Below are 24,354 nucleotides of genomic sequence, written 5' to 3' on the forward strand. Positions count from 1 at the left end.
TCTGGTTTGGGGCAGACTTGGACTTACTTAGATGTCTTTCAGGGATATAAAGACCCAGCCTTGCAGTCTGTGGGACTACCAGATCTCTCTTGGAATAAGCCTTCCCTACCTTGCACAGAAATCCATCACAGATGAAACTTCTTCTCTTTTCTGAAAAGAAACCATGAAACAAATCTATTCATTCCTGTTCCTTTCATTGAAAGAGGCAGACAGTGATTCTTGAATTTTTATAAAGAAAGAGTAAACACTGCTTACTAAAGTTTTGTCAGTATAGTGCCTCAGGCTCGTAGGTATCTCTGTTTAGAGACTGTTTTAAATAGTAAATCACTCAGAAAATGCTGTGCTCAATTTTCAGTCTGCAAGAAGAGATGGAAACCATTTGTCATCATCATTCATAACTTTTTCATTGTACCTCGTCAGGAGAAAGAAAATAAAGAGTTGTACTGATTAATGGTCCTAATCCAGTCTAATTGTGACAATAAGTTAATACAGTCTTCAATATTTCAGTCTTTGTGATCAGTCTTCTGAAGGTGGAAAGGAATGCCGCCCTGTGCCAAGGAGACTTCCGTGCCCTCTGAGTGCAGCGCCTTCTCTCACTTAATCACTGCCCACGACTCTTAGACATCTAAACATCTGCTGAGGCTCTGTGGTGAAGATTGCCTGGCATGAACCTTCACCTGCGGTTGTGAGCGCTGAAGAAATATCTGATAGATAAATCAATGAGATAGTTGCTTTCTTACAGGATTCTCTTAGCACTGAGGGCTTAACTCCAAATAATAACCCACTGTTTATTGGTAGCTTCCAGCTGAAGGATGATTAAAAACTCCACAGCAGTGTTTACTCTTGAAAAAATAACGAGAAGCAAATCAAATTTTAGAACATGTAAAAACAATGTCCTACTGCAATCAAGTACTTTATCTCATCAATATAAGGATCTATTAGTAGATGAGATAAATCCAATATGGTTTGTTCAATAGATACTAAAAAGAAATTTCACAAAATTTCTACCTTTTCCTAAAAATGGTAAATATTGATTGAGCACCTCCTATGTTCCAGGCCCTCTGCTAGAATCATAGTTTCTTTTAACCATCTCATCAGCCCCATCCCGAAGATACCAACACAGAATTCAACTTAAAAAATCAAGGCTTAGAGACACTGAAGAATTTGTCTAACACCTTATTTCCAAACCTGGGCTTTAATTTATCATAGTATAATACTTATACTCTTTGTTTAAAAAGATTATAAAGCAACAGTCTTAATCTGATAAACTCTATTTGCTCTAAACCAACAATCAATAACATATTAATGGCAAACAAGAATTCAATGCTCAAGAACATTGATTGTACATGAAAGACATTAATGATTTATTCAGAAAACCTAAGATAAATAGATATATATGTAGAAAAAATTATCAGCCTTACTAGCACTTGAAAGAGTATAATTTTTGAAAGTGAGACACCCGTATATTTAAATTTATTTACAAAATTTAATGCTCAAAATAGCAAACATTTCAAATATAATTTTTTAAGGCTACACTGGAATAATTACTTGTAGAGGGCAAATGTCTCAACTTCTCTAGACAGAAATTTACAATAAATACAGACTCTAAGACATTTCAAAACCTTTGTTCAAATAATTCAAAACACTGTTCAAAACATTATATATTTACCCTAAGGAAATAATTAGAAATTTGAACAATTTATATAAAAAGCTGGGGCTTCCCAGGTGGTGCAGCGGTAAAGAATCCGTCTGCCAACGCGGGAGACGTGGGTGTGATCCCTGGATCAGGAAGATCCCCTGGAGAAGGAAATGGCAACCCGCTCCAGTATTCTTGCCTCAGAAATTCCATGGGCAGAGGAGCCTGGCGGGCTGCAGTCCGTGGGGTCACACAGAGCCGGACACAACAGCAGCATGTAAAAAGCTATCCTTTGAAATGTTACATCTAACTTTGAAAAAATTGGGACCAGACTAACTATTGAACAAGAGTAGTAATGATTATATTAATTTTAGTTCACCCTTATGACAGAAATTAAGCTAGCTTCTAAAATGTTTGAATATTCACACAACTTAAAGTTTTTTATCTACATCTTCAAATGTTTCTGCATTGTCCAAAGTCCCAACTGGAAACTCATATAAGTATTACAGTCAAAAAATATTATAAAAGACAAAGTAATCTCAAATAATGATATCCTACAAGTAAAACTTTCAAGACTGGCTCCGTTTTTGTCCATAAGGAGCTCCCCTATCAGCGCCCTGTTTTCCTCCTGGCGTCTATTCCGCTCTCGCACATAAAACCGCTCCTATCACATGGTAGAATTCGCCCACTAGAGTAAACAAAGGCAAGTCCATCAGCGTGGCCCCACGGCAAGCACCCCTCTGCTGCTGTCCTGGTCTGAATTTCTCAACCGCAGCACAGACTGTCGGTCCTGCCAAAGGAAGTGGGGAACAAAGGAGTGGGAAGCCCGAGCCTGCGCTCAAGGCGCAAGCTGCCCTTTCTCCTGTGAAACGATGGACCGGTCCCTGAGCCCTGCTTCCCGGCCCCAATTCTCACTTGACAAAGAGGTTGGAATTCAGTAAACTCTGCTAAATTTCTTGATGAGATTTCCAGAGTCGAGTAACTTTATGCAGTACTTTCTAGGCAAGCTTGTCCATACTTTGAGCAAATCCCCTCTTTATTCTAAATTTCCCTAGAGTAATATATGTATGTGTAGACACAGATATGTGCCAACTGCTGTCCTGGACATTGTCAGACGACACAGAGATGGACGTACAGTCTTCTATCACCTTCCAGCATCTAAAATGCCTACCCAACTAAATTCAACACTTATGTGCCCATGGGAGGGGGAACGCTGGAATCAATTATTTCAGATTCTAAACACTGATAATACATATTAGGGCAACGGATTGATGAAATGATTCTTTTTCATTTTAACTTTCGGTAACTTTTCCAAATTTTCTCTCAAGAAGTATATTTTACTTTTATTGATATAATATTCTCTGTTCTTGGGGAAATTAAAATCTGGCAAGGAGGGCAGAGAGTTTTCAGACTAGGTATGTGACTATATAAAGAGTAGCATCCTCACAGTACAAACTTTGACGGAGCCTCAGAGAGAAAAGATTGATTCTGCCTAAGAAGGAAAGGAGCCACAAGGTTGAGGGAACTTCACAGGGGAAGCAGCTTCTGAAACAGGACTTGAAGGATGAGTAATATTTGCATCTGATGGGAAAAACATTCCAAGGGAGAAGGCGGCCTGCAAGACTCAGCCCTGAAAGCCCGCGGCACGCTAGGGGCAGGGCAGGGAGCTGGGGTCACAGTGCTTATTTGATGCGGCCACCCCAACTCTCACCCAGCCCAACCCAGCGTGCCATCTTGCTTAAGTTTTAATTCTGCATTATATATTTGGGTTGATTTCTTATTTTAATGTTTCACACTAAATACATCTGTGTGTGTCATCTGTACCAATGTTAATATTATTTCAAATATGAAACTGATTTCAAAATTAAACAGATTTAAGTGTTCAGTCAACTCATTTGATTTGCATTTTAGAGGCTTCTCTTGAGAAATTATAATGGTTTCCCACAGCTCATTATTTCTTATCAATTTGATTAAAGGTTCTATAACATAGGTAACTCAGGTATAGAATAACATTTAGAAAAGCATATTTAAGTGGTTTTATGACATGTGTGAGGCTGTGAACTGTAATATAAGTATGCAGTAATAGTTTCTGGCAGAAATCCGTTCAGATACTTTAACCAGAGACTCCCATTAAATCTACATAAAGCCAGTTAGAGGAAATCATTTCACAGGGACAAAAGGGCTGCCCAAAGGACGGAAGACAAGAGCTCTAATCCTCGTTCCTCTGTTTATTAGCCATGAGATTATGGCAAATTTTAAAATCTGAACTCAGCTTTCTCATTTGTGAAAAACATAATAATAAATACTATGTATTCCTCACTTCACAAGATTATTAAAATCACAACAAAATGTACATGTCAAAGTAGATAACCAAGAGGACTTACTATATAGTACAGGGAACACTGCTCAATATTCTGTAACAATCTCAATGGGAAAAGAATTTGAAAAGGAATAAATGCATGTGTATATATAAAAATAAATAGATATTATGTTTTTTTTTTAAATGTACATGTTATCAGTCATGCAGTTGTTAAAGACCTTAAAGATAATCTTATTTGGCTTCTAGGTTTTACTCCAAGAGCTCCATTCAGGGGCCCTAGCAAGATGCAGGAAGGATGGGAACAGGATGAAGGAAACTGCTGTCGAATGGATAGGGTCCCCTCTCTCACATCCCATTTTCAGCTAATGCGTCCTTTACATTTTGGGCTCCAGAAAGTCTTCCATCTGAAGAAAATGCCCAATGGTTTCAAAGGACTGAAAACCACTGATTCGTCCAATTGTTCATATAACAATGAAAAAGTAAAAACACAGAGAAACTAAGTAACCATCCCCCTCCCAGCTTAAGTAACTGTAAATAACGTGGCTGAGCAAATGATAAAATCCAAGCCTTCCATTTCCAAGCCCAGTGCTTTTCGGACATACCCCATTGAAGGGTTAAATATGCATACTGATACCCAAGTACTAAGAACTGGTACAAGTGCATATAGCAGATATGACATCACCTGTACGGTATGAAAATTCTGTTCAGCAATATAGAACTATAGTTCATTCATTAATCTGTATATTTATTCAATAAATATGTAAGTGTCAGATAGGTGCCAGACATTGTTCTAAGTACTTATTTCAATACTACATACAATTCAATTTCAAAGAAGTTATGACATCCAAGCTTAACTCTGAAATACAGCATTCCATTCTTTTATGGAATTGATGAACAGTGGGCAGAGTATTATAAATTTATTTACTGCCCATTCAAAAGCACCTGTTTAATTACAGCAGTGAAATAAACACTAAATTACTTGTATCTGGGTGTACCTCACTGAATTTCCTCTTATTAACTTGTCCCTTCTATCAAAAGCTGACACTCCACTTGTGAAATACCTTTCACCTACTCTCACCTTCAAGGAGCTGGAAACTTCGGCCCCCTCCTCACGCTTCTGTATGTTTGTTTTCTCTCTTTTTCTGCTGATCATTCTACAGCATGTACATAAGCTCTAGTGTCTCCCATACCGAAAACAAAACAAAAGCCTTCTTTGCTCCCATGACCAACAACCACCCAGTTTCCTTTGTTCCTTTCAAAGTAAATATTTTTGGAAAGAGCTGTCTGAAGCCACTGTGTTTTCCCCATTCGTAACCCCACCAGCCCCCGTGGGAGAAGTCAGGCTCCGTCGTCCCTTCCCTCTAGTGTGTGAAAAGAGGGATCCTGCTTGGTCACCAGTCCCGGCACTGGGAACAGCACGTACCATATGCCCAACTCAGTGAGTATTTATAAAAATAAGTTATCAAGAACCATACAGTGATTTAGTGAATTATATAGCTGGTGAATTTTTCATACATTTCTGAAGGATGGGTCACAAAATGCTAGATCTTACTTGATTCCAAATGAAATTCCTTCAACCACTATTTGAAAAAAATGCAGAATGACCCATAACACTAAAGTTAATCTATAAATGCAATTTAATCCTTACCAAAATTACTATAAGGATAGTTTTTGCATAGCTTGGCAAGATAATTCTAAAATCCATTTTAAAGAACAAATATTTTTAAATAACTAGGATGATTCAATGAAGAAGAAGAATGTAGATAAAATTGCACTACGAGATACAAAGACTGTGCTATAAAATTACAGTAATAAAACAGCATGAATCTGGTACAGGATGAGAGCTCAGAAATAGATTACAGAACTCAGAACTGAACTCAAATATATTTGAGAATTTTGTAAATATAAAAGATAGAACTTCAAATCAAGGAGGGACATAGTGGTTATTCAATAAAAGGTCTAGGGACAACTGCCTATGTACTTGCAAAATAAATAAGTAACCCTTTCTGACTCCTCACACCAAACTCTAAATAAATTCATAGTAGAAAATAAAGTATTGAAAAATAATTTTGCATGCTTGGAGTGCAGAAGGCCTTTAGAATATATCAACAAAACTAAAAGCATAAAGGAAAACACTGACAAGAGACAAACTCAATGACTTAAAAGTGAAAAAATATATATGGTAAAAACAACAGCAACAAAAAACTAGAAACTCTGTCAATAAGATTACAAGGCAACAAAAAACTGGCAAACATTTTTGCATCATATATATGATAAAGGATTACAAAAGGGTGATGTTAAATCAACTGGGAAAAGAACATTCCAATAGATAAATGGGCAAAGGAAGTAGATAATTCACTGAAGAATAAACATAAATGGTCCAGTAAACATGCAGAAAGATAACCAGTCTCGTTAGTAATCAAAAGAATACAAGTTAAAATATTAAGTCTCCTTTACTTGTTATCTCCGCTAGCTCAATTTAGAAGCACTGGCAATGCACTGGCTTGGCAAGAGGATGGAAAACAGGATTCTCGTGCGTCTGTGAGAGAATAAGCAGAGACAAAGTCCCTGGGAGTTAGTCTGGCATCAAATACAAAATATACATTATGGAATAACCAGACAATTAATATATAAAGGGTATTCTTTGCAGAATCATTATTAATTGAATAAAAGTCCATCAGTTGGAGGTTATTGAGTATGTCATTATTGATCCATATGAGAAACTACTATGAAGACCTAATTACGTGGACTTACATTTTTGAAATATAGAAAGATATCCATAATATGTCAAGTGGAAAAAAAAAGATTACAGAACTATTCTGCCTCCTAAATATTTCCTGAATCAGCCCCTGTTTTCATCGCCATCACTACTCCGTGCACTTCTCTTTGCTGCATCCACTGCACTCCACCCTCAGTTTCCTCTTGGGCCTTCCTCCAATAGTTTAGCTTTCTGCAAAATTAAGTGTACTCCTATCAGACAATCTAGCAGTTGCCTTCCTTGGCATTTACTCCCAGAAGCTGAAAATGCAGGTCCACACAAAAACCTACACAGAGATTTTTATAATAGCTCTGTTCATAATAGGCGAAACTTGGAAACAACCACAGTATCCCTCAGTGACTGAAGGCTTAAACAGTTGTTCTATCCAGACAATGGAATACTATTCTGTGTTCAAAAGAAATGAGCTGTCAAATCATGACTAGACCTGAAGGAAACGTAAATGTATAAATAAAAAATGCATATAAAATGTAAATGCATATATATAAATATAAGCCAATATAAAAAGAGCACATATTGTATGCTTCCAAACATATGAACTCTGGAAAAGGCCAAACTATGGAGACAGTAAAGAGATCACTGCTTCTCAGGGGCTGGGAGGAGAAAGGGATGGACAGGCAGAGCACAGAGGACTCTCAGCGCAATCCAGCCGCTCTGGATACGGTAATTGTGGAGACATCATACACGAGCCTGGACGGCAAGCAACGCAAAGAGTAAAGCCTAACATAAATCAGCGCGAACACTGGGGGGTAATGAGGTGTCCGTGTAGGCTCGTTACTTATAACAAATTCATCACTCTGCTGGGGAATGCTGATAAGAGGGGAAGGTGTGCAGTGTGGGGACAGGGGTATACAGGAGATCTCTAGACTTTTTGCTGCAAACTTAAAACTGTCATAAAATACAGTCCCTTAAAAAAAAAAAAAAAAAAAAAACATAGTGAAGCATTTTCTACTATTTATTCTTCTCAAATAAGAGGATCAATGATGCAATGTCTGGTTATACTGTTCCCCACTGCCACAAACAAAATAGAAAATTCATCTCCTGTAGCAGGACCACTGTTTGGGTCAAGTTTACAGGACCTCAGGAATTCTGATGCCAACAGCCACACTCATCTCCAACCCAGAGCTCTGAATTCCTAAATACCATCGACAACAAAGCCAGGTCTATTTTCCATCTGCATATAGTAAAACAAAAAATTCTACATCGAATAGTTGATTCCAGATGTCTACTTCTCAATCCATCTTGCCATGGCCTAAAATAGTTCCACTTTCTTTCCAATTTCACTATAAACCAAAAAGAGAAAGACCAATTTCCTCTTCACCGTCTCTTTTCCTGGGCTTTCCACACCACACACCACAAAGCCCGTCAAATTCTCCCCTAACTAGCTGTGGCACTCAGGGCAGACATTTTGCTCCCCATGATTATCATGTTTCATTCCACAGATCCCAGCTCAACATTCTATCTGTTAAATTTGAAGTTGTGTTGGCCAATAATCAATGTTTATCTGTCAACTCAGTGAGGAACCCAAGCCTATTTGTAGAGCCCAGCCCATTTCTCCAAATTAGGATTTTCTGATCTCACTTAGGAAAATGAATGACATTAAGGAGAAGACTATAGTGGTTCAAGGTGGCTAACGATTTTATTTTTAAAGAATTCAAGAAATTTACTGTGTATTTTGGCATCAAATACACACTATATAAATTGTGTGTAACTGTAGACAGATTGGCACCTGTGGATAGTGGGTGGTTGAAGATTTATAGTCAATATTTAGTCAACAGCGCAGTCATTTTGTACTGGATATAAGTGTATGTGACTTCTTTTATATATTATTTTCCACTGTGCTCACAAGCTCATGTAATCTTTTTCTTGACCAGCTATATAACTTTTAAAATAATACATTTCAAAGACATTTGACATAGCAGAAAATAGGTCTGCACGTGTGTTTATATACACAGTGTAGTTGAAAGAGCAGGTTTAAGCTGGTAGATCACCATCAGATCATTCGACATCTCTGGAAATAAGATCCCTTTTTGTTGGCTTAGTTGCATCCCAACTCTTTTGCGACCCCGTGAACGGTAGCCCTGCCAGGCTCTTCCGTCCACGGGATTTCCCAGCCAAGCATACTGGAGTGGATCACCATTTCCTTCTTCAGGGGATCTTCCCGACCCAGGGATTGAACCCATGCCTCCTGTATTGGCAGGCAGATTCTTTACCACTGAACCATCAGGGGAGCCCAGCTGTCTAATAAAAAATAAACAAATTAGCTCCAAGACCTCCTTCCCTTCTCAAATAAATGTTTAACTTGTGTGACAGTCTGCTTGTGTCTCACTCACCACGTTTATCAGATCCTAGCTGTGTTGCAGATTTCTGACTTTTCTTCATACTCTACACATTCGACCTCCTCCAACTCCAGGTTCTTGAAGCCAGGGACTTTGTTTCATTTATCTGTATATTCCCTCCTCCAACTTGTTACATTACCAAAAAAAAACCATTCTCTGATCACAGCTTCAAATCTGTTCTGCTTACTTGTGCAAATACTCTCATTATAAAAACGCTACCCCCGCCCATGGCGTCCGAGCCATAGATGCCCCTCTGAGTCCTCACCCACCTTCCCCTGTCTTCATCTGCCCCCAGCATCCTTCCTCTCCACGCTGGTGCTCAACCAAGTCAACAATGCTAGCCCAACCTATAAAGTCATAGAAACAGGTACAGTGGGGTTAACACCTTTAAATATTTCCCTCCCCTCCGTTAGTCATCCATGTAACAGTAAGGTTGTTCTTTTAAAATACGTTAATAGGCAGCACTCTGTCGACTGGCACATAACTGGGTGTGTAACTGGTTGTCCCTGGCTGCAGGATCCCAGTCCGACCCCTAGTCATGGTCATATATCCCCAGGATATATGTCTGCTTCAAGAGGCAAACGGGTGCCCTCCAAGACTTAATCTCCACTCTCAGGTTCTTTGCTGAAACCCCACACATTCTCCGAACACTGTTTCTGTCTTCACTGACAGATATGGGATCTATTTATGGGGATACTCTATGACAAAATGCCCATTTCTTTTTAGAAAAGCAAAAAAAAAAAAATGTAAAGAAGAATGTAAAAATGTAAAGAAAAAGAAAAAAAAAAACTGTAAAGAATAATCCTAGAAGTCACGCCCCTCTGTGTCCATGCACCAGCTGTGTAGTGAAGTCTGGTCCCCACTCTCTCCCCATACCTGGTATCTCCACTCCTGTGTGTGTTTGTGTATATGTGGAAGGATGCATCAGTGGGAAGTTAGGAGCAAGCATCGTTGAAGGGATATTCAATTCACTTTTAACTTTGATAGCCATTTCTTAGACTAAAGAAAAGTATGCTCACTGTTGTTGCTGGTACTGCAAATTGCCCTTTCTTTCCCTGGAATAGTAACTGTTAGTTCATTTAGAAAAATCACAGTCCAAATTAGAAGCTATAAAAATCATATGCAGAAACAGACATATGGATCAGTGCAACAGAATAGGACACTCAGAAGTAAACCCACACACCTGTGGTCAATTAATCTTTGACAAAGGAAACAAGAATACACAATGGGGAAAAGACAGGCTTTCAGCAAGTGGTGCTGGGAAAGCTGAACAGACACGTGTCAATCAGTGAGGTCAGAACACACCTTCACGCCACACACAAAAACAAACTCAGAATGGGGCAAGTCTTAGATATGAGACATGACATCATAAAACTCCCAGAAAAGAACACAGGCAAGACATTCTCTGACATAAACTGCACCACCATTTTCTTAGGTCAGTCTCCCAAGGCAAGAGAAATATGGGCAAAAATAGACAAATAGGACCGGATCACACTTTAGCTTTAGCACAGCAAAGGAAACCATACACAGAGCCAAAAGACAACCTACAGACAGGAAGAAAATATTTGCAAATAACGCAACTGACGAGGGCTTAGTTCCCAAAATATACAAACAGTTCATACAAGTCAATAACAACAACAACAAAAAGCCCACTCAAAAAATGGGCAGAACTCCTGAATAGACATTTCTCCAAAGAAGACGTACAGATGGTCAATAGGCACATGAAAAGATGCTAATCATCGCTAATTATTAGAGAAATGCAAGTCAAAACTATCATGAGGTGCTACCTCCCACCAGTCAGAATGGCCATTATTAAAAGCCTACAAATAACAAATGCTTGAGAGGATGTAGAGAAAAGGGAACCCTCCTACACTGTTGACAGGAATGTAAATTGGCGCAGGCTCTATGGAAAACAGTATGGAGGTTCCTCAAAACCAGAATTAGAGTTGCCATGTTACCCTGTGCACAAAGCCAGGAAAAGCTGCAGTTTGAAAAGACCCATGCAGCCCAATGGTCATGGCAGCACTGTTTACAATAGCCAAGACCTGGAGACAAACTCACCGTCCATCGACAGGTGAACGGATGAAGATGTCACACACACACACAGCCGGGAATACTACTCAGACATTTAGAGAAGATGAAATAATGCCGCTGCAGTGGGATGAACGGACTTTACCCTTCGAAGTGAAGTAAACCAGAGAAAGACAAATACCACATGACATCACTTATATGTTGAATCCAAAATATGACACAAATGAACTTATCTCTGAAACAGAAACACTCACAGAAACAGAAAGAGACTTGTGTTTGCCAAGAGGGTTAGGGGTGGGGGTGGATTGGGAGTTTGGCATTAGCAGATGCAAACTATTACATAGAGAATATATGTGTATATATATTATAGAGAGAATATTCTATAGAGTATGGGTAAATAACAAGGCCACGGAACTATACTCAATATCTTGTAATAAACCATATGGAAAAGAATATATATATGTTCATATATATGTATGACTGAGTATACATAATTTACAGAAATTAACACAACATTATAAATCAATTGTATTTCAATAAAATAAATTTTAAAAAATCATATTCAGAACTCACCATTTCTAGGTATTCTTCTAAAACTCAGTAATTTAATTAACTAAACTTTAAAATAAATTTTTAAAGAAAGACCTCTAAGGATACATTCACCTACTCATTCTTTCTCCTGAAAACCATATTATTTTCCTTCCCTGAAAGTTTAAAAAATTACTTTGTAGTTTTTCAAACTCAGCCTCATCCCAGTCCACTGACATTTCCAAAATCAACAGTGACTTCTGAGAGTCAACCTCATTTCTGGTTATCAGCTCTCCCACGGTTTACACAAATTACCTCCAAATGACCTGGCTTTAATTCTAGGGTTTGTGCAAACTCTGATAGTGAAAGTGAAGTCGCTCAGTCATGTCCGACTCTTTGTGACCCCAAGGACTGCAGCCCACCAGGCTCCTCTCCATGGGATTTCCCAGGCAAGAACACTGGAGTGGGTAGCCATTCCCTTCTCCAGAGGATCTTCCTGACCTAGTGATCGAACCCCAGCCTCTTGCATTGCACAAGGATTCTTTACCATCTGAGCCACCATGGAAGCCTTTGTACAAACTAGGGTTTGTAATAAAATCCATGGTGTGAATATTTGCCAAACCCAGAAGATGACTCCCCATGAAACAAGTAGGAGCCTCACTGCACAAACTCAGATGTGCCAGAGACCAGCTTTATTGTTCCTTTATCCCACTTCCTTTCTGAGTCTCCATTCTGTGGGGGTGGTGGGCAGTTAATTCCCGGCAGTCAGCAATTCCACTTCTCCTGGGGCTGGCCTAGCTTTCTGAGGACAGGGAGAGCTTTCATAGTAGAAAGACACTGCTAAGGGCATTTGGCACTCATCTACACAAAGTCTCCCCAAGACATTCCTTTATGGCTCTCTGCACGATCCCTTCAAAACTGGCTGTTCTCTCTGCAGTTTATAGTCCTGGGATCCAGGACCTGCTTGGGCCTTGGCGCCATGCTGGGGCACCAGAATCTCCGTGAAGCGATCCATGACCCCATTTGCCTCCTATGCCGCTGGCTGTTGCTGCTCCTGTGGGCACCTACCCACGAGGCAGGGAACAGATCGCCCCTCATGTCTGTGTCTTCAGTCTCTGCCCCTAAGACTTCTCCTGGGACCCGCCTACACTCTGCCCTCCTCACTTCCCCCACACACTTTCCCTCCCCCTGCAAACTCCCCATATTCCAGGAAATACTTCTCTCTCCTCTGGCCACAGAACTCTTCAGGCAAGAGAATTACTAGGTGAAAATCTAGGCTATATAAGCATGTCCTAGGTGCCCAGTGCTCGTCCTTCAAGGAGGGCAGGATGGTCCCTTTGACTCTCTGATGAGAAGAAATATTACTCTTTTCCCAGACTCAAACCATTATCAGCTCTTGAGGAGATCAGAGCTGTTAAAAGTCCTATAATCTGCTGGTTTACATAGTAGGATTGAAATTTAGTCAAGCATGAGGAATATAAAATTTTATCACAACTAACTGAATAAAGACATAAGACGGAGGTGTTTTGCAATGACCAGCCTGTCAGTTCTGGACCCTATCATAATTCAGCGTTCGCTGCTAATTCACGTTAAGTCCTCAGCTGCATTCAGAGGGCTCTGGCAATGAATCCACCCTGCCGAGCAGGACATCTGAGAAGTTTTCTCTGATTAATGTGCCTAAAGCAACATGTTCTATATTCCACCACTAATACATGATGTACTCAATAGTCTAACACTTGCCTCCCTTCTGCTTTCTTTGGGTCCCATGTCCCAGTTTTAAATCTCTGTGGCTTTATGGCCATATATAGCAATGCTGTCTCTCTGCTACACTCGATTTTGCGCCAATACCATGATTCATTTCATACAGGCAGTTCAGTCTAGCATTTCCTCTCCAGTCTAAAATCTCATCGTGTTTTGTTCGGCTCACTGGATCAAACATATACTGCCGTGTTATTTTCTCCACTGGAAAACATACTTACTATCATTGTATTTTTCTCTTTGAAATCAGACTTTGTCCTTTGCACATTGCCCCTCATCTCCCCAACCAATGCCTCTCTCCCGCCTCCCCCTGCCTAAAATTTTACATCATTCCAATAAACTTATATATTGGAATGGGAAAAATTTAGTTTCCGTCTCAGGGATCAATTTATAATGATCTTAAATAAGCCTCTTTTTAATTGATGAGCCTACTGCAAATTGCATACTTCAGTTTACACTGTAAGGAATACAATTAAACCAAGGCAAAGCTGGTTATGACTCATGTATAATAAAATGAAAACAGTATCATCATTAAACACCAAATAAAGCCATTGATTCCGTGTATTATTCTGTCAGTTTTAATTGAATTGCATTTTCCCCCTTTCAGTTCTTAATTATGCGGCTCACGCTGAATCTTTATTTTTGTGCACAGAATGGAATAATGTTCTCTTCCTCCTTACCTTAGTGTCTAAAAATATAAGCCTATTGAGAACAGAAAAGTCTTTGTTGGTCTTAATTAAAGCAAAACACCTGCCTTTATCCTGGGAGCTGGATGTGCCGCTGTTCTGAGACTGTTCCCAGGTGAGAGGACAATAGGGCCGCTTCCTAGCACACGTCCTTCTCCCCGACCCGCGGCTCCAGCTCTCTCCAAACCCTGTCGGAGAACCTGACGTCACCCCTCCCAGCCGCGAGGATCCAGGAGACCCGTCCAGCCCGCTGATGAGTGTGAACAGTCTAGGCTGTACAAAGTCAAGTGGGTACTATTCAACACGGGGGCAGATGTGGGTGCATGCCTGCAGGCTCAGTGGCTTCCGTCGTGTCTGACTCTGCGACCGTGTGGACGGCAGCCGCCAGGCTCCTCTGTCCACGGGATTCTCCAGGCAAGGATACTGCAGTGGGTTGCCAGGCCCTCCTCCAGGGGATCTTCCTGACCAAGCGATCAAACCCGCGTCTCTTATGTCTCCTGCCTAGGCAGGTGGGTTCTTTACCACTAGCGCCACCTGGGAAGCCCAGACATGGTTAGTGAGAGAATAATCTAAAACTTCATTCTTTTCTTCAGTTACCTTGTGGAAGATTCAAAGGCAAAAGCCAGACTCTCTTCTCTGATGATATGCAAATGAGAACAGCAAAGGGAGATGGACTAAGAGTAGAAAACCAGAGTTGAAGGAAAACTCCTAACTACAGTGAAATTCCTTTCATTCAAAAGAGGCGAAGAGAACACACCCCTACTGTTCTCTCCCGCCGTAAGGGTGTCGTCTATTTCTAAAGTGCTTCTGCCAGATTCAAGTACACCCATCACTCTATTACTAACACAATTTTATTTCTAAGACTCAGTTCACAGGGGCCACATGTTCTTGTGTAGAGATAGCGAGTAACGGGCAAGTCATTTAGTTTGGAGCTTATAAGAAAGGCAAAATTATGTATCTCCTGGTATGACACTATCCCAACAGAAACCCAGCTGGGTGAATCCATCTCAGAACTGAGAACCAAGGGATGACTTGGAGTCAGTCTTTGATGCCCCAGTGAACTAAGGAAATAAAAGACTGAAAGATGATTATTAGAGTTTAGAAGCCCAGATGACCCAGGCCTGAGTCAAGCAAAGGGCAAGTAGCTGCCATCTGGACATGCCCTGAGAGCTGAGGAATTGGCTTTCTGGGACTGAGAACATCTGATCATTACTGAGGAGCTGGGTCTCCCTGGACTTCCCCCTAGCTCGGCATATCAGCTTCTGCCAATCATGCAGCTGTGTCAGCAGCAGCCATGCTACAGGAGAAAGCTTTCTTGGAAGGAGAAAAGGCACTAATCATCCTCACACTCGTTTTACCCATGTTGAAATTCGTCTGCCAAAAGTTCCTCGTACCATGTACGGCAAATCAGTCTAATGAACTCGTTCCAGTTGCAGCTTTTTTATTCCCACTTGACCCTTTGATGCAAGAGAGGGGAGAAAGAAAAATGCCCCGTAAATTAAAAGGGGGATGTAGGATGCAGAGCCCACATGTACTGAGCCCCTTCTCCATTGTAGGTACTGTCTGCTTTCAACATCAGAGACCAGTTTTGTCCATCTGAGGTTTTGTTTTGTTTTGTTTTACATCAGTGGTCAGCCTTTTTAAAATATCAATTAGGATTAAAAGAGAAACAAGGTAATGTCCTATTTGTCTTAGATACTAGACAAATAAGGGTTAAATGTAAATTCAAAGTCATGGGTCTACATAGTTTATAGCATTCTCGACTCTGATCCTATAGTACTAGGCAGCTGGCAAGTCTATAAATAATGTTGATTTTTTAAATTCATTGTTCCTAAGGTTACAAAGTAATGCTTACACATCTATTTCATCTATTTCAAATCAATTCCCTGCAAATGCCTTTCACAACTATATTGTTTTTATTAACAAATTAAAACACAGCATATTTGGGCAGTGTATTTTTTTGTTCCACACAAATTTGCAGGGATCAGAAAAGATTATAAAGGAGATAAAATTGTCATTTGCAGAGACTCTCCTTCAGAAGGGCTTATGAAATTATTCTTTCACTATTCAAAATGGGAAATCATAAAACAAGGAGATTATTACAAATCCTTGGCATAAATCCACACGGAGACTGCCTGCCAACATTTTAATTAAGGACAATAGCTCAGCTTAAACAAATATAATTGAGAGAATATTGACCAAAGGTCGGTTTGTCTAAGGGGCAGTCGATGGAACATGAGATTGTACACACAACCCATGTCACATTTCTCCTTGACATCCTTTGAAAAGGAACATCCTCCTTCCCCTTGCCTTTCCAGAACTGAACTATTAAAACACTCAGCTGGATCTGACAGCTGGGTTCTGTGGAAGTATAAAACCTGGTGCTGCAGGAATTTCTGAAGGCAGCAACCCCGTGCCGTTGGGGATCAAGCAGGATCCCCAAGATGGAAGAGGGCTGATGCTTCCTCCTGGCTATGAGTTGGTCCTGAACAAATGTTCTGATAAGATTTGCTGAACTACTTCTGAATGCAGAATGACACAGATTTACCCTTCCAGCACGCAGGAATAACTTCCCGAGATTAAATATATATATATATATATACATATATATATATATTCAAGAAAAAAATGGAAATCAGCTGACAAAAATACCGATGAAATGCATCCCTTGATTCCTAATGTCATCTTCTTCATGAGTCACATTTTCTTATGGCCTAAACGGCTCCCTGATTGTAAATTAAATGTCGTATGAATAACTTGCTTGACGGTATTCTAGCGATCTAAGGTTAATGTTTAACTATTAACAGGAAATAAGATTTCAGGTACTATGGCCTGAGAAGAGTACCACTGGGGTACCACGTAGCTCATTCTGTTTAAGTCGTATAATAAAGAGGTAACGTTAAGCGCTGGAAGAATGTGAGCCAATGAAGAAATTGATGTGAAAAGAATCTGTCCCCTGGGCTGGGGTATTTTATGTTTCAATATTGAAACTTGAACATTTTTTTGCATCAGAAAAGTTATTCTTAGTTGTTGGCAGAGTAAATCCATGTTATCCTGCATTCTGAAGCAGTTCAGCTGAATCTAATTAGAACATCTGCAGATTTATGCAGCTTTCTGTATATTAAAGTCCCTACCCTTGTGAAATAAATATTTCTCCTCAATCCTTTATTTTTACCCATCTCAGTGTTAATCAGATTAATATGGTATAAATTTTAACAACCACTTTTATGATCCTAGGATGAATGGTCCAATACAAATCTAAAACATCAAGACCCAATAAATAGTGTCAGTGTGCACTAGATTTCAGTGCCTTCCAACTGGCCATCAATTTTGGCATAGAGAAAGGGAGACAATTATAAACTCAGTCATTTGCTCCTTTTAACTAGTTTTTCAGAGACTTTTCAAGGTGACCCATGCATTCTTTGGATACTAAGGAGAACCTCTTCAGTCTTGGTGTCTCGATAGAGAATTCATTGACTCATGTAGAAAATTATACAAAAAAAAAAAAATTTGTTTTTGCCACTTAAATAAATTACACAGATTCATATACAAAATGAGATTTTTCCAGAGTTAACTTTAAAATATTCCAACTCCCTTGGGAATCTAATCCACTGCCTTTCTTGGGTAATAAGGTACCTAGATGCTATACTTCACACTAGGACTTTTTAAAAATCTTAAACAGCAACTCTTTGTCAGAAAAGGTTAATGTCAAGGTCACGAGTAATTTCTCCCTTAGTTTTATAACTCCTCAAGGTGTTTCCCATTAGTCTTAGATTAAAATTATTTTGAGGGAATTCCCTGGTAGTCCAGTGGTCAGGACTGGGCACTTCCACTTGGGGTTTGATCCCTGGTCAAGGGGGAAAAGAACTATTTTGGGGGCGACTTCCCTGGCTGTCCAGTGGTTAAGAATCCACACTCCCATTGCAAGGGGCATGGGCTTGACCCCTGATTGGGGAACTGAGATCCCACAGAGCAGTGCACGCTGCAACCAAAAAATAAACTTGAAAAAGTTAATTTGAATTTTCTCAGGCTGAGACGCAACACAGCGAAAAGAGGCCCGGTCCTGGAGCCAGCGAGCCCTGCTGCATTCCAGCGTTGTCACTGACCAGGCGTGAACCTCTGGGCAGTCCACCTGGAAGCTGCCTTGTATCATGCTACCTTGAAGCTCAAATTTTTCTTCAGTAAGCTGGAGATAATAACATTTACCTTTATACGGTGGCGCTAATGGTAAAGAACCTGCCTGCCAATGCAGGAGAGGTAAGAGATGCAGGTTCAGTCCCTGGGTCGGGAAGATCCCCTGGAGGAGCGCATGGCAACCCACTCCAGTGTTCTTACCTGGAGAATCCCATGGACGGAGGAGCCTGGCGGGCTGCAGTCCACAGCATCACAAAGAGGCAGACGTAACTGAAGCGACCTACTGTGCACGCATGAAGATTGAATGAATCACGTGTGTACCTGGCATAAGCTCAACAAGTGAGAACGGAAATAGAGAAGGGCACCTGAGAAGGGGAACATGCAAAAACGAGACCACCCCTTGGCAACGTTTCAAATAAACTGTACCATCTGTTTAATTTTTAAAAGAAAGCACTGTCAACTCCCAGCAGATTGTTTGAAATAAATTCCATCAGCATATTCTAGCCACGCTACAGTTTAAAGCAATAATTCTCCAAGTGCCAGCTGAGGGCAGCAATAGCAGCATCTCTTGGAAAAGTCTTAGAAATGCAAATTCTGGGGTCCCACCCCTGCCTGCCAACTCAGAAACTCTGAAGATGCGGCTGAGCAACCTGTGTTAAGCAAGCCCTCCACTTCCACTTGAGCAACACTGTCTTCAGCCTTCCTTCAAACGTCAGCAGAGCCCCCGAAGCTTCCTCTATGAGTATGTGAAGATCCCTGGTAGATTTGCTAACTGATCTGAATCCTCACTTCCTCCCTCTTGGCATTCGTCTCCGGCCCTTCATTCAGGACTAATTGATGTTCACACTTGCCACTTAGTCACTGTTACAATTCAAATGGCCCCAGCTGTATCCAGAGTTAACATGAAAAGTTTCCTGAAATATTTGAGTGGGTTTTTTAAAATACGTTGTGGATTTCCTGTTTGAAAAACAAGCATTTGGACCTATTTTTATTCAAGTATAAAGGTATATTCATGTATCATATTCATGCGTGGCTTCCCCTGAAGGGCTTTCCTGGTGGCTCAGATGATAAAGAATCTGCCTGCGATGCAGGAGACTGGGGTTCGATCCCTGGGTTAGGAATATCCCCTGGAAAAGGAAATGGCTCATTGCTTCCTCTATATAATTATTTTACGTGTTCATTCAATACAAACTGCTAAAAGCTAGTTTGTCAAGACTTCTACAAATTGAGATTATATCTGAGCTCAGTCCTAAAGATCGGAAGGAATCACTTAAAGAGGTGGAGGAAGGTGGAGAGTTTCTGATGGAGGTTAGTTATCACAAGCAACACCTGGGTGTTTTTCAAAATGTGAACATAAGTCAATGGAGAAGTGCTGGGAAAATATAATTAAAAACAAAATTTTCTCCCAGTCCAGGAAACCTCTCCACAAATGTAGAAGAGAAAGAAAACATTTTATTACTGAATTAGCCTTAAGTCAGAATGTGATACTCATTACAGGCAGTCCACTAAGAGATTATAAAGACGGCAAGATATCCCCCCTTTCACAGAATCAAGCAGATCAACCCTTCCCATACATGTTCTCAAGATAAACAATAACTAGGCAAGTAAGAGGACTTGACAGCACCATTTGTCACACAGAGTTCTTCCCAAATTTACTTAGTAGTTGGGGTGACCATCTGTGTTAGCTAATTGGCTTTATCCAAAGGAAAAATTAACGTCTCTTTATGACAAGAGGTAGTTTTGGAACTGGGAGCGAGGCACCACTGAAGTTAGGCTCCTACCCTCCAACAGAAACTAGGCGATGGGGGCTCTCTCTTCCTGGACGATGACATTTCAAAGAGACAGCCGAAATAATTTAACAATTACAAGTGCTCTAAAATAAATGCTCTAAGAATAGAGAGGAGGAGGAGGTCTCTCCCCTTATTTTCAACAGGGAGAATCAAGCCTGTTATTTTTCATTTGTATTTGTCCTTGCCAGAGGCATGAATTAAAGTCCACCGGAGACTAGAATTTTCAGGGACTTAGGCTCTCAGAGAAATGGAAACCCACTGAAGGTCTGTGACATGGTTTGATTCACATCTTTAATGAGACATTTAGCCCCCTTGATATGATGTAATATTGGGAAGGGCACAACATCACTTCTTGTCATGATTTTCTTGCCAAAAATGCCTAGTCTAAACCTAGTTGTAGAAAACAGACAAATCCAAAATTGAGGGGCATTCTACAAAAGATCTGACCAGTACTTTCAAAAAGTCAAGGTCATGAAAGACAAAGAAAGGCTGAGGACTAAGGAGACATGACAACTAACCATCATGTGAGACCCTGGACTAGATCCTAGACTAGAAACGGTTAGTGGGAAACCTCTGAAAGTTGAATAAGGTCTGTTACCTTAGTAATAAGGTTGCATCAATGTTCATTTCCTTGTTTCCATAGTTGGTTATGTAAGACATCAACATTGTCTTATAAATCCAGGATCTCACGTGATGGTTAGTTGTCATGTCTCCTTAGTCCTCAGCCTTTCTTTGTCTTTCATGACCTTGACTTTTTGAAAGTACTGGTCAGATCTTTTGTAGAATGCCCCTCAATTTTGGATTTGTCTGTTTTCTACAACTATAAAGAAAGCTGAGTGCCAAAGAATTGATGCTTTTGAACTGTGGTGTTGGAGAAGACTCTTGAGAGTCCCTTGGACTGCAAGGAGATCCAACCTGTCAATCCTAAAGGAAATCAGTCCTGAATATTCACCGGAAGGACTGATGCTGAAGCTGAAACTCCAATACTTTGGCCACTTGATGTGAAGAACTGACTCATTGGAAAAGACCCTGATGCTGGGAAAGATTGAGGGCAGGAGGAGAAGGGGACGACAGAGAATGAGATGGTTGGAGGGCATCACCGACTCGATGCACGTGAGTTTGGGTGGACTCTGGGAGTTGGTGATGGACAGGGAGGCCTGGCGTGCTGCGGTTCATGGGGGTCACAAAGAGTCAGACACGACTGAGTGACTGAACTGAACTGAGCTGAACTGAACTGAACTGAAGACATTAACATGAGAGGGAGCTGGATATTCGAGAACTCTTACACTATCTTTGGAACTTTCTAGAGGCCTAAAATGTATTTCCAATTAAAAAATTTCACTGTAATATTTTTTAAATACCATTTAGGCTACTGATATTTTGACTGGGGGAGAAGTAAAATGGTAACAGCAAAGATGCAGAAAATGTTTCAGTATGTGGAGGCACGTTGAATGTGAGAAGTGAAAGTCAGGGATCGTTTCTAGGAGTTTAGTGTCAGTAGCTGTTGAGGTATGCCATCTATTCAGACAGAGGGAGATAAGGGAGGCACAGGGTTATGGGCAAGATGATCAGTAGCTCCAACCTCACCTCTAAAATGTCATCTCATGAATCCAGCTCCCAGCGAATGAGCAGAGGACACTGATCAATGTTAAAATGATCAATCTGTGATTCTAATATTATTCCTCATAGCAGTGGCTACAGATGCTTCAAACTGCAGTTTAGACCTGTGTATGAAGTGCAACCCACATGTGTAAGACTTGTTTCTCACCAATATTTAGTTTTGGATTCATTTTCACTCTTTCTACTACCCCCAAATTATCCCTAAACTTTAGACAGTAGACTAGTAAGAAATAAACAGATAACTAGAACCCTAGCTGAACTTTTGGCCCTCCTAATCGTGGAAACCAAAGGAAAATAACCATCTGTCTAATATTTAAAGAGTCATATCGCAGCAGCTGGACTTGCCTAGATTTCATGAAACTTTACAAAATTGACAAGGGCAGATAAAAGATAATACCAATAAGATAAATGACAGAACTGACATTTCTAACTCTACTATCAGTTTTTCACCATGTTAAAACTTAAAAGTAAGCACAACTGAATTGGATAAAGCAGTAACTTACCTCTCTGCATTAAAAATAATAATAATAAGTAATAACAACCTATAGACTGTAGCCCACCAGGCTCCTCTGTCCATGGGATTCTCCAGGCAAGAATACTGGAGTGGTTGCCATTTCCTTCTCCAGGGGATCTTGCTGACCCAGGAATCAAACCCAGGTATCCTACCTTACAGACAGATTATTTACCCACTGAGTTATGCTATTACTGAAATGTATAGATTCCCAATAGGAGTACATCAAACTGAAAATATTTTAAAAGAATTATGAAACTAAATAACTATATGGGAAATGAGTCCAGCCTTACTAGTAATCAAATATATGCACAACAGTTTATCAGATACTGTTTGTCTATCAAGTTGGTGATTTAAAATGCATATAATCTATGAACTGGTATGGCCTTTCTGGAGCCCTGAAGCCACACAAAAATCTGACCAAATAATTTCACCTGAGGAAGTAGGTAATGTCTTTTTCTTCCTTCCGGAATTAAAACACATTAAAGGGTTATAAAAATTAAAGCAGTGTATTACTTGAATAAGAAACAGAATAGAGAAATTGAAACAGATATGACTATTTAGTATCTTAAATTGGTACTTAAAGGAGTGGCAAAAGATGGTATAAAATAGAAATGATTTGGAGACAATAGGATATTCTTTGAAAAAGAAAGTTAGACCTCCTTCCTCATACCATTAATCCAAAACTAATTTCAAATGGATTAAACATCTACACAGGAAAGCTCAAGTAGAAAACATAGAAAACTATTCCATAAATTTTTAGAAGAGAAGGCCCTTCTTAGCCAAGGCATAAAACCTAGAACTCATCAAGAAAATGACTAAAATTTAAACTAGAATTTAAAATATTTGTATGGAAAAATAAAATACCACAAGTAAAATTAAAAGTTAAATGACTGATTTAAAGAACATATTTACCAGATGTACAAAAAACAAAAGTTTAAAAGTTTCTATAAATCAATAAAAGAGATACAGTTTAGTAGAAAATACACAAATGTTTCAAAGAGAAAATGATCCACTGAAATGGAAATACAGTATACAGTAAACATTGAAAAATGCTTAATTTTTTAAATTATTAAGGCAATGAAAATTAAGCTATATGTGAGTTTTTGCCTATAAGATTGGTAAAATTTTATTATTTATAATGTTCAAGGGGGCTTCCCTGTGGCTCAGATTGTAGAGTCTGCCAGCAATGCAGGAGACTCAGGTTCAATCCCTGTGTTGGGAAGATCCCCTGGAGAAGAAAATGGAAGCCCACTCCAGTATTCATGCCTGGAGAATCCCATGGACGAAGGACCATCTCAGGCTAATGTCCATGGGGTCACAAAGAGTCAGACACGACTGAACGACTAACACTTTCATTTTCATAATGTTCAAGATGGTGTGAAAAAATGGAATCCACACTGTTTGGGGGGAGGGTATAAACTGATACAACTTTTTGAATGACAATTTGGCGAAATCCATTAAATTTAAAAGGCCACACATACTGTTACTCAGATATTTCTTTTCTAGGAAGCTGTCTTATATAAATACTCAACATGTGCACAAAGATGTATGTCCAAAGTGACTATGGCAGTTTTGCTTATAATCTGGAAATAAACAGGAATAATTCAACAGTAATCAACTGGGGGATATGAATGGGGCAGAGACACAATGGTTCAGCTGGAAGGGCGTGTAGAATGCAAAAATGCAACAGCAATAAACAAAAAATTAAAATAAGTGCTATAATCATGCTATTGTTTTAAAACTTTTGGTTCATCTATAATGAAATACTTTACTTTCATTAAACATGATGCTTTAGAATATTTACTTAAATGGGAAAAGGTCCATGGTTTAGAATGATATTACAGTATCACACATTTAGTATGATCTATTTTTGCAACATAGATCCTCCAAAAAAGACACACACAAGCACAGTAATGATGACGTCTCTGGGTAGAGCAGGAAAGGGTGTTCCAAGGTAGTTTAATTTTTTCCCTTTATTTGTATTTCTCGATTTCTTCAATAATCACAACTGACTTTTATAACTAGGGAAATAAAATTTTAATAGGAACAACAAGATGAAGCATTGGGAGAGGAAGAGGAAGAATTCCTGGAATGAAGGCAAAGTGCTTTATTTTCCTCTTAAGCTTTTCTTTCTTCTTCTTAAGCCCCAACCACCTAAAGTGAAATGCTGTACGCTTATTTTGTACATCTAAATGCAAAATGTTTTAATTTCATCCCCAAAG

Source organism: Dama dama, chromosome 27, assembly GCF_033118175.1.
Source record: "Dama dama isolate Ldn47 chromosome 27, ASM3311817v1, whole genome shotgun sequence".
Classification (NCBI taxonomy): Eukaryota; Metazoa; Chordata; class Mammalia; order Artiodactyla; family Cervidae; genus Dama; species Dama dama.